Source organism: Nicotiana sylvestris, chromosome 9, assembly GCF_000393655.2.
Source record: "Nicotiana sylvestris chromosome 9, ASM39365v2, whole genome shotgun sequence".
Taxonomy (NCBI): Eukaryota; Viridiplantae; Streptophyta; class Magnoliopsida; order Solanales; family Solanaceae; genus Nicotiana; species Nicotiana sylvestris.
In genome coordinates this window covers 4,718,938-4,729,551 of record NC_091065.1, presented here as the reverse complement: position 1 = coordinate 4,729,551, position 10,614 = coordinate 4,718,938, and the positions used below count along the sequence as shown (strand labels likewise).

Below are 10,614 nucleotides of genomic sequence, written 5' to 3'. Positions count from 1 at the left end.
GAATTAATGTTAATGAATCAACTGTTTTTTCTTAGATGCTAAGGGTTACACATTTCATGAACCTTACATTCATACTCAAGAGTTCCATGTGTTAAGAACTAGTCTTCCTTGAGTTTGGTGGTAGATTAAATGCTATAGAATCTTCCACTAGATCGAGAGGTTCGAGACTCGTATTGATCAATAAGAGTTACATGCATTAAGAAAACATCATCCTTTATAGAAATAGACAAGAAAGAGAGAGATTCCATCCTCCACACTCTTGCAAGTTCCTCCTGACCTCAAATCTCAATGCACTTCTCCACCTTGCAGATTCAGAATACACTCTTGCAAGTTCCGCCTATATGAATAGTGATTTAAAGCTAATTGCAGGAGATCAATTCTTACGATAGACTCGGAATACCTGGCACTTCAGTAAAATAATAAAACGATTCTGATGGTAATGCAAAAGAGCATCGATGAAAAAGTTTACATTTTTTAGCTGAGATCCCCGATACCAATCGGAAAATAAAATGTTAAAGAACTTTTCTTGAGAAGCAATAAAGAACTTAAATAATCTAATGATAACTGAGGACACCTCAGGAAAAATTGCTCATTTAAAGTTTTATCAAAATCTCTTCTTCGTCCAACGACAGAATTGCCCAAAAACCAACCAAAATTGGTTAGGAAGCAAAGAAGAGTGATTATTTTCTACCAGCTAACCTGTAAGGGTAATCTACCATTGTCAAAACTGCTCCTTTTGCGCGTGCAACCATATCCTCATTAGAGCACACCCGTGTTCTATCCAGCGTACCTTCATGGCACAACTAAGCTAAACCGGTGACCATTGCTCGATCCAAAGGCGTCGGTAAGAAGAAACCTAATTAACCTGACTAAGCTCTTTATGAAGAAGCATATTGGTGGTGTAACATATATTTGACAACTTCGTAAAATGAAATCACAATTCCGACAGAGGGACCAGCACGAGCAACACGAGGTCCTACTCCAGTAAACAGTCCCTTGAGCCCTCCATCCCTGCATTAGTCAGCATGATTTCATTCATAATCCACTTCATAGCCGGAAAAATAAGTGTACAGACATGTATGTCATTCTATTTGAAAAAATTGGCGATCCTCTGAGAACACATGACACAACCGATTGTGAATTTCCACTACCTATACCCTATCCCTTTCCATTTAAAGGCATAACCAAAATTGGAGGATAACAATAGCTTTATGGCTTTAATATATGCAGTTTTTACGTTATTTTACGTGGGAATAGTTCGTTTGACATATTCTCAGAAAGCTGTACCTCCAAATCTCCAGTAGAGTTTGCCTTGTCGTCATTGTCAATGCCCTGGCAAGGTTCCTCTGTAATAAAGAAAAGAGGTGGATAAGCAAACCATCAAATATATGGAGGAAAAACAAGTCAACTATCACCATGTATCCAAGATAAAGGCAGCACTCTCTAACCTAAGCTAATTTCAAATAATCCATTTATTTCGTATGAAAATGAAATTGCAATTACCCACCTGGGCCAAAAAAATTACAGCTTCATTTTGAGCTTCTTTAGGTGATTTCTGAAAAGTGGGAGTGTCAAAGACGAAGTCGTTTCTTATTATGACACAACTTTTGCAGCTTGATTTACATGTTTCTCAGCTTATGCTACCCCTCTTCTTCAAAGATTTTACTTTCAACTTTCATATGTATATGTATATATAGAGATGCCCTTCCCCTGATGTCACAAAGCTAATTAAGTGAATCGTAAGGATGTTCCATATGCTTTAGCATTTGAGAGCATCGTCACATCAAGTACATCTACTCATGCTGTTGTAATTGTTTTCCATCTTTTTAATTTTAATGGATTTAATGGACACTGTAGAGAATTTTTATACCTTGTGAGATTAATTTGACCTATTCTAACCTGTTGTCTGCCTATTTTCACAGATAGTTACATATAGTTATCTTTTAATTAGGTGACCTCTTACAGGGTGTATAGAAGTAAAGCTCTTTTTCAATTGATAAATTATCTATAATATGTTTATATGATACTCTTATATTTTGACAAGTAAAGCTGCTATATAGCATTTTCAAACAGAACTTTTCAAGGGATAGACACCAGTGATTTCATTTGTAAGACATCCATGCTAATTCAAGCTTACTTGGTGCTGGCCAACTGTTCGCGGAGGAGATTAGCAGCTGCAACCAAGTTGCTGAGTGCAGGCTTAACTTCAGTATACTTGTGCGTCCAGAAGCTATAGACAGGGTTACCCCAGAGGATATTTGTATCAACGACTGCAAGGATCTTGCTGATCCTGTCAGCAACTTGTTCTGTCAATGGAATCTTTGGCTAATGGATGTCATATACTCAAGGGCAATCCCAGCACCATAATTCACTCCCTCGCGGAACACAAAAAGAAGCTTCTCACCTAACCTGAAGGTCGCGATGGTGATCACGTCAACATCCATGTCGATAATTGAATGGATGATGATGTCATTGAAGTTTGAATAGCGCGCGTCTAAATCTGTCACAAACAAGGGCCAAGGTGATTAGAATCTCGTAAAAGAAAGAAAAATATTACTCCCCCCCATGCTTTTATTTGCCACTTTAGTCACACAAAAAAAACTGGTTCAAAATATTTGTCACTTTAGAAAACAAGAAGGCTTGACTATTCTTCCCAATTCCGCCCGTACTACTCCAAGAAGGCCAATAGTCATGACTGACTTGTCTAAAGAAAAGATAAGAGTAATAAAATTAAAAGTCCGTAATGATTACTGTTACTGGATAAATTTTTAAATTAGTGTACCAAAATCTTAAAGGGGTACCCCTTTAGAGATGAATTCACCGAGCAGGATAATAATACCCTTGCTAAAGAGCCAGCAAAAGAAGCTAAAAGTCTTCCAGAAATATCTCCAACGGATAAAAGTAGTCCTTACAGTGAATCTGAGAGTAATCATCAGATGATGCAACTGATGATGAAACAGCCAGATATGCTAGTGGTTTGGCTGCAAACTTAAAGAATCCAAGAAAAATGATGAAAATGACTGTTGGTGCTCTATTGGTTATTGGTACTGGGTTCTATGCCGCCAACATGATGAAGTCTGCGAACGAAGCAAAAGAAATAGGACTAGCAGCTATAGCTCAAATTTGGTTGGTATATTTGCATTTCCCTCCCAGCTATGATTGTGAATAGAATAACTAACAAAGGATCCCCTTTTCATTTCTAAAAATTAATCAATCCATTTGTTATGAATCAAAAAACCATCATTTGAATAAATCATGCACTAATGATGTATGCATCTCATGTGTGCTCACTAGAGGTCTTGGATCATTTGAACCCATTGTGTATAAGGCTGCATCTGCCTCTGCTTGCACGGTTGTACAGCAACTTAATAGATTACTTACTGATATCTTTTTTCATTGGATTTCTAATCCAAAATATGCGCAAGCATATTCGGCAATAATCTCTCTCCAGAACAAGTGTCTAAAGATTAACTGACTTGGCGTGCTTCTGAAAAGCTAAATCTGCTCAATCACAGCATGCAAAGATTGTCTAGAGTTAATCTGTTTCGCCACATGAGAGAGAGAGAGAGACGGACAGAGTTAACTTAGACTAGACCAATAATGGGAACATGATGAATTTCCAAGCCCCAAGTCATGCTTTTCTCACCTAATCCTAAAGAAGACAGCAATCACAACCGAATAGAACAAAAAGAATAACTAAGGGGCATAACAAAGAATTACCCTGTTAAGATCATATTAATAGCCACTTAACTTCCACACAACACTTTAGTGAGAAAATAAAATATACAAGTGCTTTAACTAGATGGTAGCTATAATCATCCTTCATTCAGTTCAGCCTCTTGTGTTAAAAGAAGACGATAAATGTGAAAATAAGTATAGCTGAATAAATCAAGTGAACTAAATCACATCTTATTTCCCAAGCGAAATTGAGGTATCATGTTAAGCAAAGAAGGATCCTTCGCTATAGCAGCTATTAGTAACTTTACTGTACTTGCATCACATGAGAACCCCCTTTCAGTCATTTCCTTCAAAAAAGTTGTCATTTAACTAGTTTTGCCAAACTTGAGAAATCCTCGCACAATAACATTGTAAGTGTAGTTGTTTGGCGAACAACCATTGTCCTCCATTTTTCTTAGCATATTTTTGGCTTCATCTAGCAATCCTTCTAGACATAATCCATTTATTATTGTAGTGTATGTAATCACATTGGGAAACAATCCAATCAAAGAAAGCTTCTCAAAAATAGCATGAGCTTTGTCGAGCTGACCATTTTTGCACAATCCGTCAATAGTAACAGTGTAAAGTTCAATATCAATATCTTCTCTCTTTTTTTCCAACTCATGAAATAGCAACATAGCTTTCTCAACAAGTCCATTCTGAAAATAACCACGGAGCAAAATGCGATTAGTGCATAAATCAGGTCTGAGCCCTATAGATAGCATTTCAGCAAATAATTTTTGCACAATGTCAGTTCTTCCAACTACAAATAGACCTTGCAAGATAGTCCTATATGTAACAATGTTAGGTTTCGGTCCATTTTGAGAAATTTCACGAAACAAATGCATGGCCTCAACCAATTTCTTTTTCTTACAATATCCATTTATTAATATGTTATAGCTAAAAATGTTAGGCTCAATGCTCTTATCAATCATGGAATCAAAAATTCTCGTTGCTCTATCCATTTGACCGTGTAAGCAATATCCATCAACTATCACATTGTAGGTGACCACATTTGGCTCTACACCTTTTTCGATCATGTGTCTCATTACCTTCTCAGCATCTTCAATTTTCCTTCTTTGCATAATCCATCTATCACCATGGTCAAGGTGTGCACATCTGGATAAATATTAAGATTTATCATTTCTAAGAACAAAGTCCTAACCTTTTCCCACTTACCAAACTTACACAAACCATCAATCAACACATTATATGTGATAACTGTCAGAGGCATGCCTTTTTGTTTCACCTCTTCGAAAAGGCTAATAGCAGCATCTATCATTCTATCTTTGCATAGGGCATCTATAACAATGTTGTAGATACGTGTGTTGGGTTTAACGCTTCCTTGTTCCATTACCTTAAGCAAATCAAAAGTTTTCCGAGTATGGCCCCTTTTGCTAAGCCCATTCATGATGGTCAAATATGTGACTTCATTAGGCTCACATATATTCTCTCTCACCAACTTTTTGAGCAAGACAACTGCATCTTTGATCTTATTTTCAGCAAAGAGTCCCCTTAAGGTGTTAAAGGTGATAACATCAAATGGAATGTCATTCTTCAAGTAAATGGCTAACACTGAAAATCCACAGTCAGAACAATGCATTAGGCAATAATTGTTAATCGTTATATTCAAGATGGAATCACTAATTGGGATGCCTAATTTCAGCATTTGTCGAAAAAGGGAAACAACAGAAGAGTAATGCTTCATATTTACCATAGTCTTTAATAATTTCGAGAAGCTAAAAACAGAAGGAAGAGGCTGCTTTCTTACCATTCGACGGAATAGACTCACAGCTTCATCTAAACACTTGACGTTCTCAAACCTGCTAGCTACCCCAATTTTACCCTTTGGCGGAATGGATGTATTGCTATGAGAAGAAGAACAATCTCTGGTTGTAAATGCCGAAACAGAACGGGAAATAGCAAAGCATGAGCTAAAGCGAATAGCATTGGAACAGTAATGCAGCAGAGGAATTCTCCTCATCTTCAATTTGGCTAAGGAATCGCGGTGCGCCCTAATTTTGCGGCCGGTGCTCTGATCTATCTGGGTGTGCCCAAAATACGGAAAAGGTCAAAAATATCCCTTTACTATGAAAAATTGTTTAAAGGGGACAAATTAAAAAATAACAAGACTTACAACCGGTCATTCAAAATAGTCACGACTTCAAAAGTAATCGAAATTTAATCACTTTTCATGTAAAGATAAATCTAAATGAAAACACTGTTCAAAATCCGGAAAAATACTCCAGCATAATATACTCGAGTTCCCGTATATTATACAGGAATCTCCAGTCTAATATACTGGAGTTCCAGTATAATATACCGGTTCAGCATAACATACTAGAATTTGGAGCACCGGTGCTCCAGTCTAGAGCCAGCAAAGTATATCGGTCCAGCATAATATGCTGGAAGTTCATACACAAGTGCACCGAACTCCAGTATATTATGACGGACCGGTCTCTGTTGCAGCAAAATAGTGGCTATTTTTCAATAACTTGGTAAACGCTGGCTATTTTTGAATGGCCAGTCCGAAAATTGGCTAGACCGTGCTATTTTAACTATTTTAAAGTGGTTGAATAAGGGTTTAATATTTAGGGTGGGTACTGAGTATTGGGTCGAGTCAGTATAAAAATAAACCCACATGGATCAAATAGCTTAAACGACACCCACGTGGCCTCTCGAATAACTTGGGAGTATATTTATCCAATAGTATGACGATAAGGGTATTTTTGCTCGTTTAGTATAATGAAGGATAACTTTAAATAATTTTCGATAGTAGAAGGGTATTTTTGACCCTTCTCTGTTTAAAATAATTAGTTAATGCCTCATATGAAAAAAAAATCCAAATTTATATTTGGATAATTCACCTAAGACCCCTCACAGTTTTAAGTTTTAACATATTCAAATCAAATTTTCAAGTGACAATACCATTCCCACCAATTTTAATTTATATTTTTAAGTTAAAAAGCGATAAAATAATTGCTCTTTTTTTCTTATAGGAAATAACACAAAATACCTATTTGAGCTTAAAATATTACTCGTCTACCAATCCTTCAATCCTCTTTGACTATGTGATAATCTTTCCTTCTCCAAATCTCTTATATCTCCTAATCTCTTCACCAAATCTCACCCACCTTCCAATTTTTGTTTTGTTTTGGAAAGTGCTTAAAAGGAAGAAAATTGCTTTAAAATTTCATATTTGAAGAAAAAGAATTGATATTCTGAGCGTATGAGTTTAAAATTTCAGATCTGAATTTTTTGTTTGTGTTTTGAAGTGTTTTTTTTTATTTGTTGGGGGTTGTTCTTTGATTTAGATTGTGGTGTTAATGATGATTTTCGAAGATTTGTCTTAAAAAAATTAGATCCTGTTAAGGACCTTGATGCTTGAAACAGATAAACTGAGTTGTCGAGTTTATAGTTTTCGTAATCCGATTCTAATTGAGGTGTGCTAAAAATGCTAATTGGAGGTTGTGGCTAAATTTTGAGTCAATTAGATTTTGGAGTAGTTTTTTTGGATTTTTAGGTCAAAATTGAGTTGAACTAACGAACAAGACGAATTGTATAGTTTATACCATTTTGATATATTGTATGTCATTTTGGTATACAATATATAATTCAAGAGTATACAGTTTATCGCAATAATATATTATTATAGTATATAGAATAATGTCGTATGCCGTTACAAGAGGGGTTCATAATGACACGTGGCATTTTTATTGGAGCAAAAAATAAGAAATACATTTTTAAATTCGATTTATTTATTTTCGTTAGCAATAAGGGTAAAGACGGGCCATGTGAGTAACAGAAGGGGTAGCAATAAGCCACTTTCCAAACAGAGGACAAATTTGCTCTATTTCGTATACTTTAGGGGTAAATTTGTCCATTTTCCTATTTAATGAACATGCAGTGGGTACAACAACAACAACAACAACCCAGTATAATCCCACAAGTGGGGTCTGGGGAGGGTAATATGTACGCAGACCTTACCCCTACCTCGAAGGGTAGAGAGGCTGTTTCCAGGAGACCCTCGGCTCAAAAAAACAACAGGAGCCGATATATTAGTACCATAAAAATGCATAATAAAATAACAGCAATATAAGAGATATGAAATACAGAATACGAAATAGATGGCTGGTATAGTAAAACTAGCAGGTAAAGCCCTGCATCAATAGACGACCAATGACATTCTTAGTCTAACTCCTAACTGGCTAGTCTCACTCAATCGTGTTGTAGAAATATTCACAAGTTTCCCCTAACCTACCACCTTAATGCTCGACCTCCATAATTTCCTGTCAAGGGTCATGTCCTCAGTAATCCTAAGTCGCGTCATGTCCTGTCTGATCACCTCTCCCCAATACTTCTTAGGTCGCCCTCTACCTCTCCAGTGGGTAGAGTCGGTTAAATCATCCTCTCTTCTTTTTTAACAAACAAAAAAGTAAATTCACACATGTACTTGCACTAAACTTTTTTAAAAGTCAACTCTTTGACTTTCGAATTTTGATAAATTTTACCTTTATAGTTAATAGCATAAGTACTAAAAAACACTCAGATTGTTAATAAAATGATATAGTAGATGTGAAGAAATTACGTTGTATTTTTTGTCTTTGCCGCATTTAAGAATAATATACATATTTATATTATACTAGTTTCTGAGCACGTGCGTTGTACGTGTATCCCTTGATATTTAGTACAAATTTACTGTTGCACATGTATACCTGTCTTTCAATACAAACTTTTTAGAATGATATAAATAATACTAAGATATGTGTGAGATGGATTAATACATAAAGGGAGAAAATATAAGCTCAAACTAATATGTGCTGATGACATTATTCTAATTGACGAGACAAGAGGCGGCGTCAACGAGAGGCTAGAGATTTGGAGACATGCTCTTGAGTCTAAAGGTTTCAAGTTGAGTAGGACGAAGACGGAATACCTCGAGTGCAAATTTGGAGTTGAGCCGACGGAAGCGGGAGTTGAAGTGAGGCTTGACTCTCAAGTCATTCCCAAGAGAGGTAGTTTCAAGTACCTTGGATCGGTTATTCAGGGGATCGGGGAGATTGACGAGGATGTCACACACCGTATAGGGGTGGGGTGGATGAAGTGGAGGTTAGCGTCGGGAGTCTTGTGTGACAAGAAAGTGCCACCGTTACTAAAAGGTAAGTTTTATAGAGCAGTGGTTAGGCCTGCCATGTTATATGGAACTGAATGTTGGCCGGTAAAGAACTCACACATCCAGAAGATGAAAGTAGCAGAGATGAGGATGTTGAGGTGGATGTGCGGGCATACAAGGATGGATAAGATTAGGAATGAAGATATTCGAGAGAAGGTGGGCGTGGCCCCCATGGAGGACAAGATGCGGGAAGTAAGACTCAGATGGTTCGGGCACATTCAGAGGAGGAGCACTGATGCACCGGTGAGGAGGTGTGAGCGACTGGCTGTAGTGGGCACGCGGAGAGGTAGAGGGCGACCTAAGAAGTATTGGGGAGAGGTGATCAGACAGGACATGGCGCGACTTAGGATTACTGAGGACATGGCCCTTGACAGGGAATTATGGAGGTCGAGCATTAAGGTTGTAGGTTAGGGGAAAGTTGTGAATATTTCTACAGCACAATAGAGTGAGACTAGCCAGTTAGGAGTTAGACTAAGAATGTCATTGGTCGTCTATTGATGCAGGGCTTTATCTTCTAGTTTTACTATACCAGCCATCTATTTCGTATTTCGTATTTTGTATTTTCATATCTCTTATATTGATGTTATTTTATTATGTATTTTTATGGTACTAATATATCGGCTCTTGTTGCTTTTTTGAGCCGAGGGTCTCCTGGAAACAGTCTCCCTACCCTTCGGGGTAGGGGTAAGGTCTGCGTACATATTACCCTCCCTAGACCCCACTTGTGAGATTATACTGGGTTGTTGTTGTTGTTGTTGTATGATCGTATCTCAACTAACATTTCCTGTAAAGTTGAGCACCTACATTTACTTAGGTAGGTATAGTGTATAATGAAACTAATTTTGTATTATTAGATACAAACATGTGATATGAACGTATATCTCACCTAATATTTTTTTCAGTGCTTTGTCATAACCAAAACTCTCTTGTTGACAAAAAATTGCATATTAAATAAGTTAGTCCATACACTACCGACAAAACCACAAATGCCACATTTGTCATCAGGTACAACTCAAACACATGAAAATCAAATCTCGCGGCAAATATAAGACATATGTATCGCCAAATTTCTTTATAAATACTTTATGATAGTGTAGCACATATAAATAACATGGTAGAATGATTATAACACCAATTAAGCAAAAATAACATGATCATTCTAACATTTATTCCAGTGCAGAGGATTTTATTCTTCCGACCGTAACAATAAATAAATAATAGCATTAGTTCAAGTTCAATCGAGAATCGAGAAAAAAGAAAAAATGACAAGAAGTATAAAAAAATAAAGTTCAATCTAAAAAAAAGACTTGTTGAAAATAAATAATAGAAAAAAAAATAAACTTACCTCATATGCCATTTGAAGATTGGTTTTGTGTATTGTAGATGGTGAGTAGAGGTATGTCAAAATAATAGAATAATGTGTTCTAGGAGAAAGAGCCATTTTCTCGATCACCATGGTTTGAGAGAAAGATCAATTGCTTAATTAGTTGGGCTTTTTATTTTATTTTTTGATTTTATTGAGCATGATCCAGTAAATAAATAAAGGATCAGAGGAGAAGACTGACATATATTGTCTCGGTAGAATTACTTCAACTTCCCATAAGTTACATTAAAGGATCGAGCATTAAGGTTGTAGGTTAGGGGAAATTTGTGAATATTTCTACAGCACAATAGAGTGAGACTAGACCGTTAGGAGTTAGACTAAGAATATCATTGGTCGTCTA

General features: G+C 36.5%; 1 pseudogene; it reads right to left on the bottom strand.

Moving 5' to 3' along the window:
* On the bottom strand, positions 1–5,772 carry LOC104219052 (putative pentatricopeptide repeat-containing protein At1g12700, mitochondrial; annotated as a pseudogene).
* Positions 5,773–10,614: the final 4,842 nt, after the last annotated feature.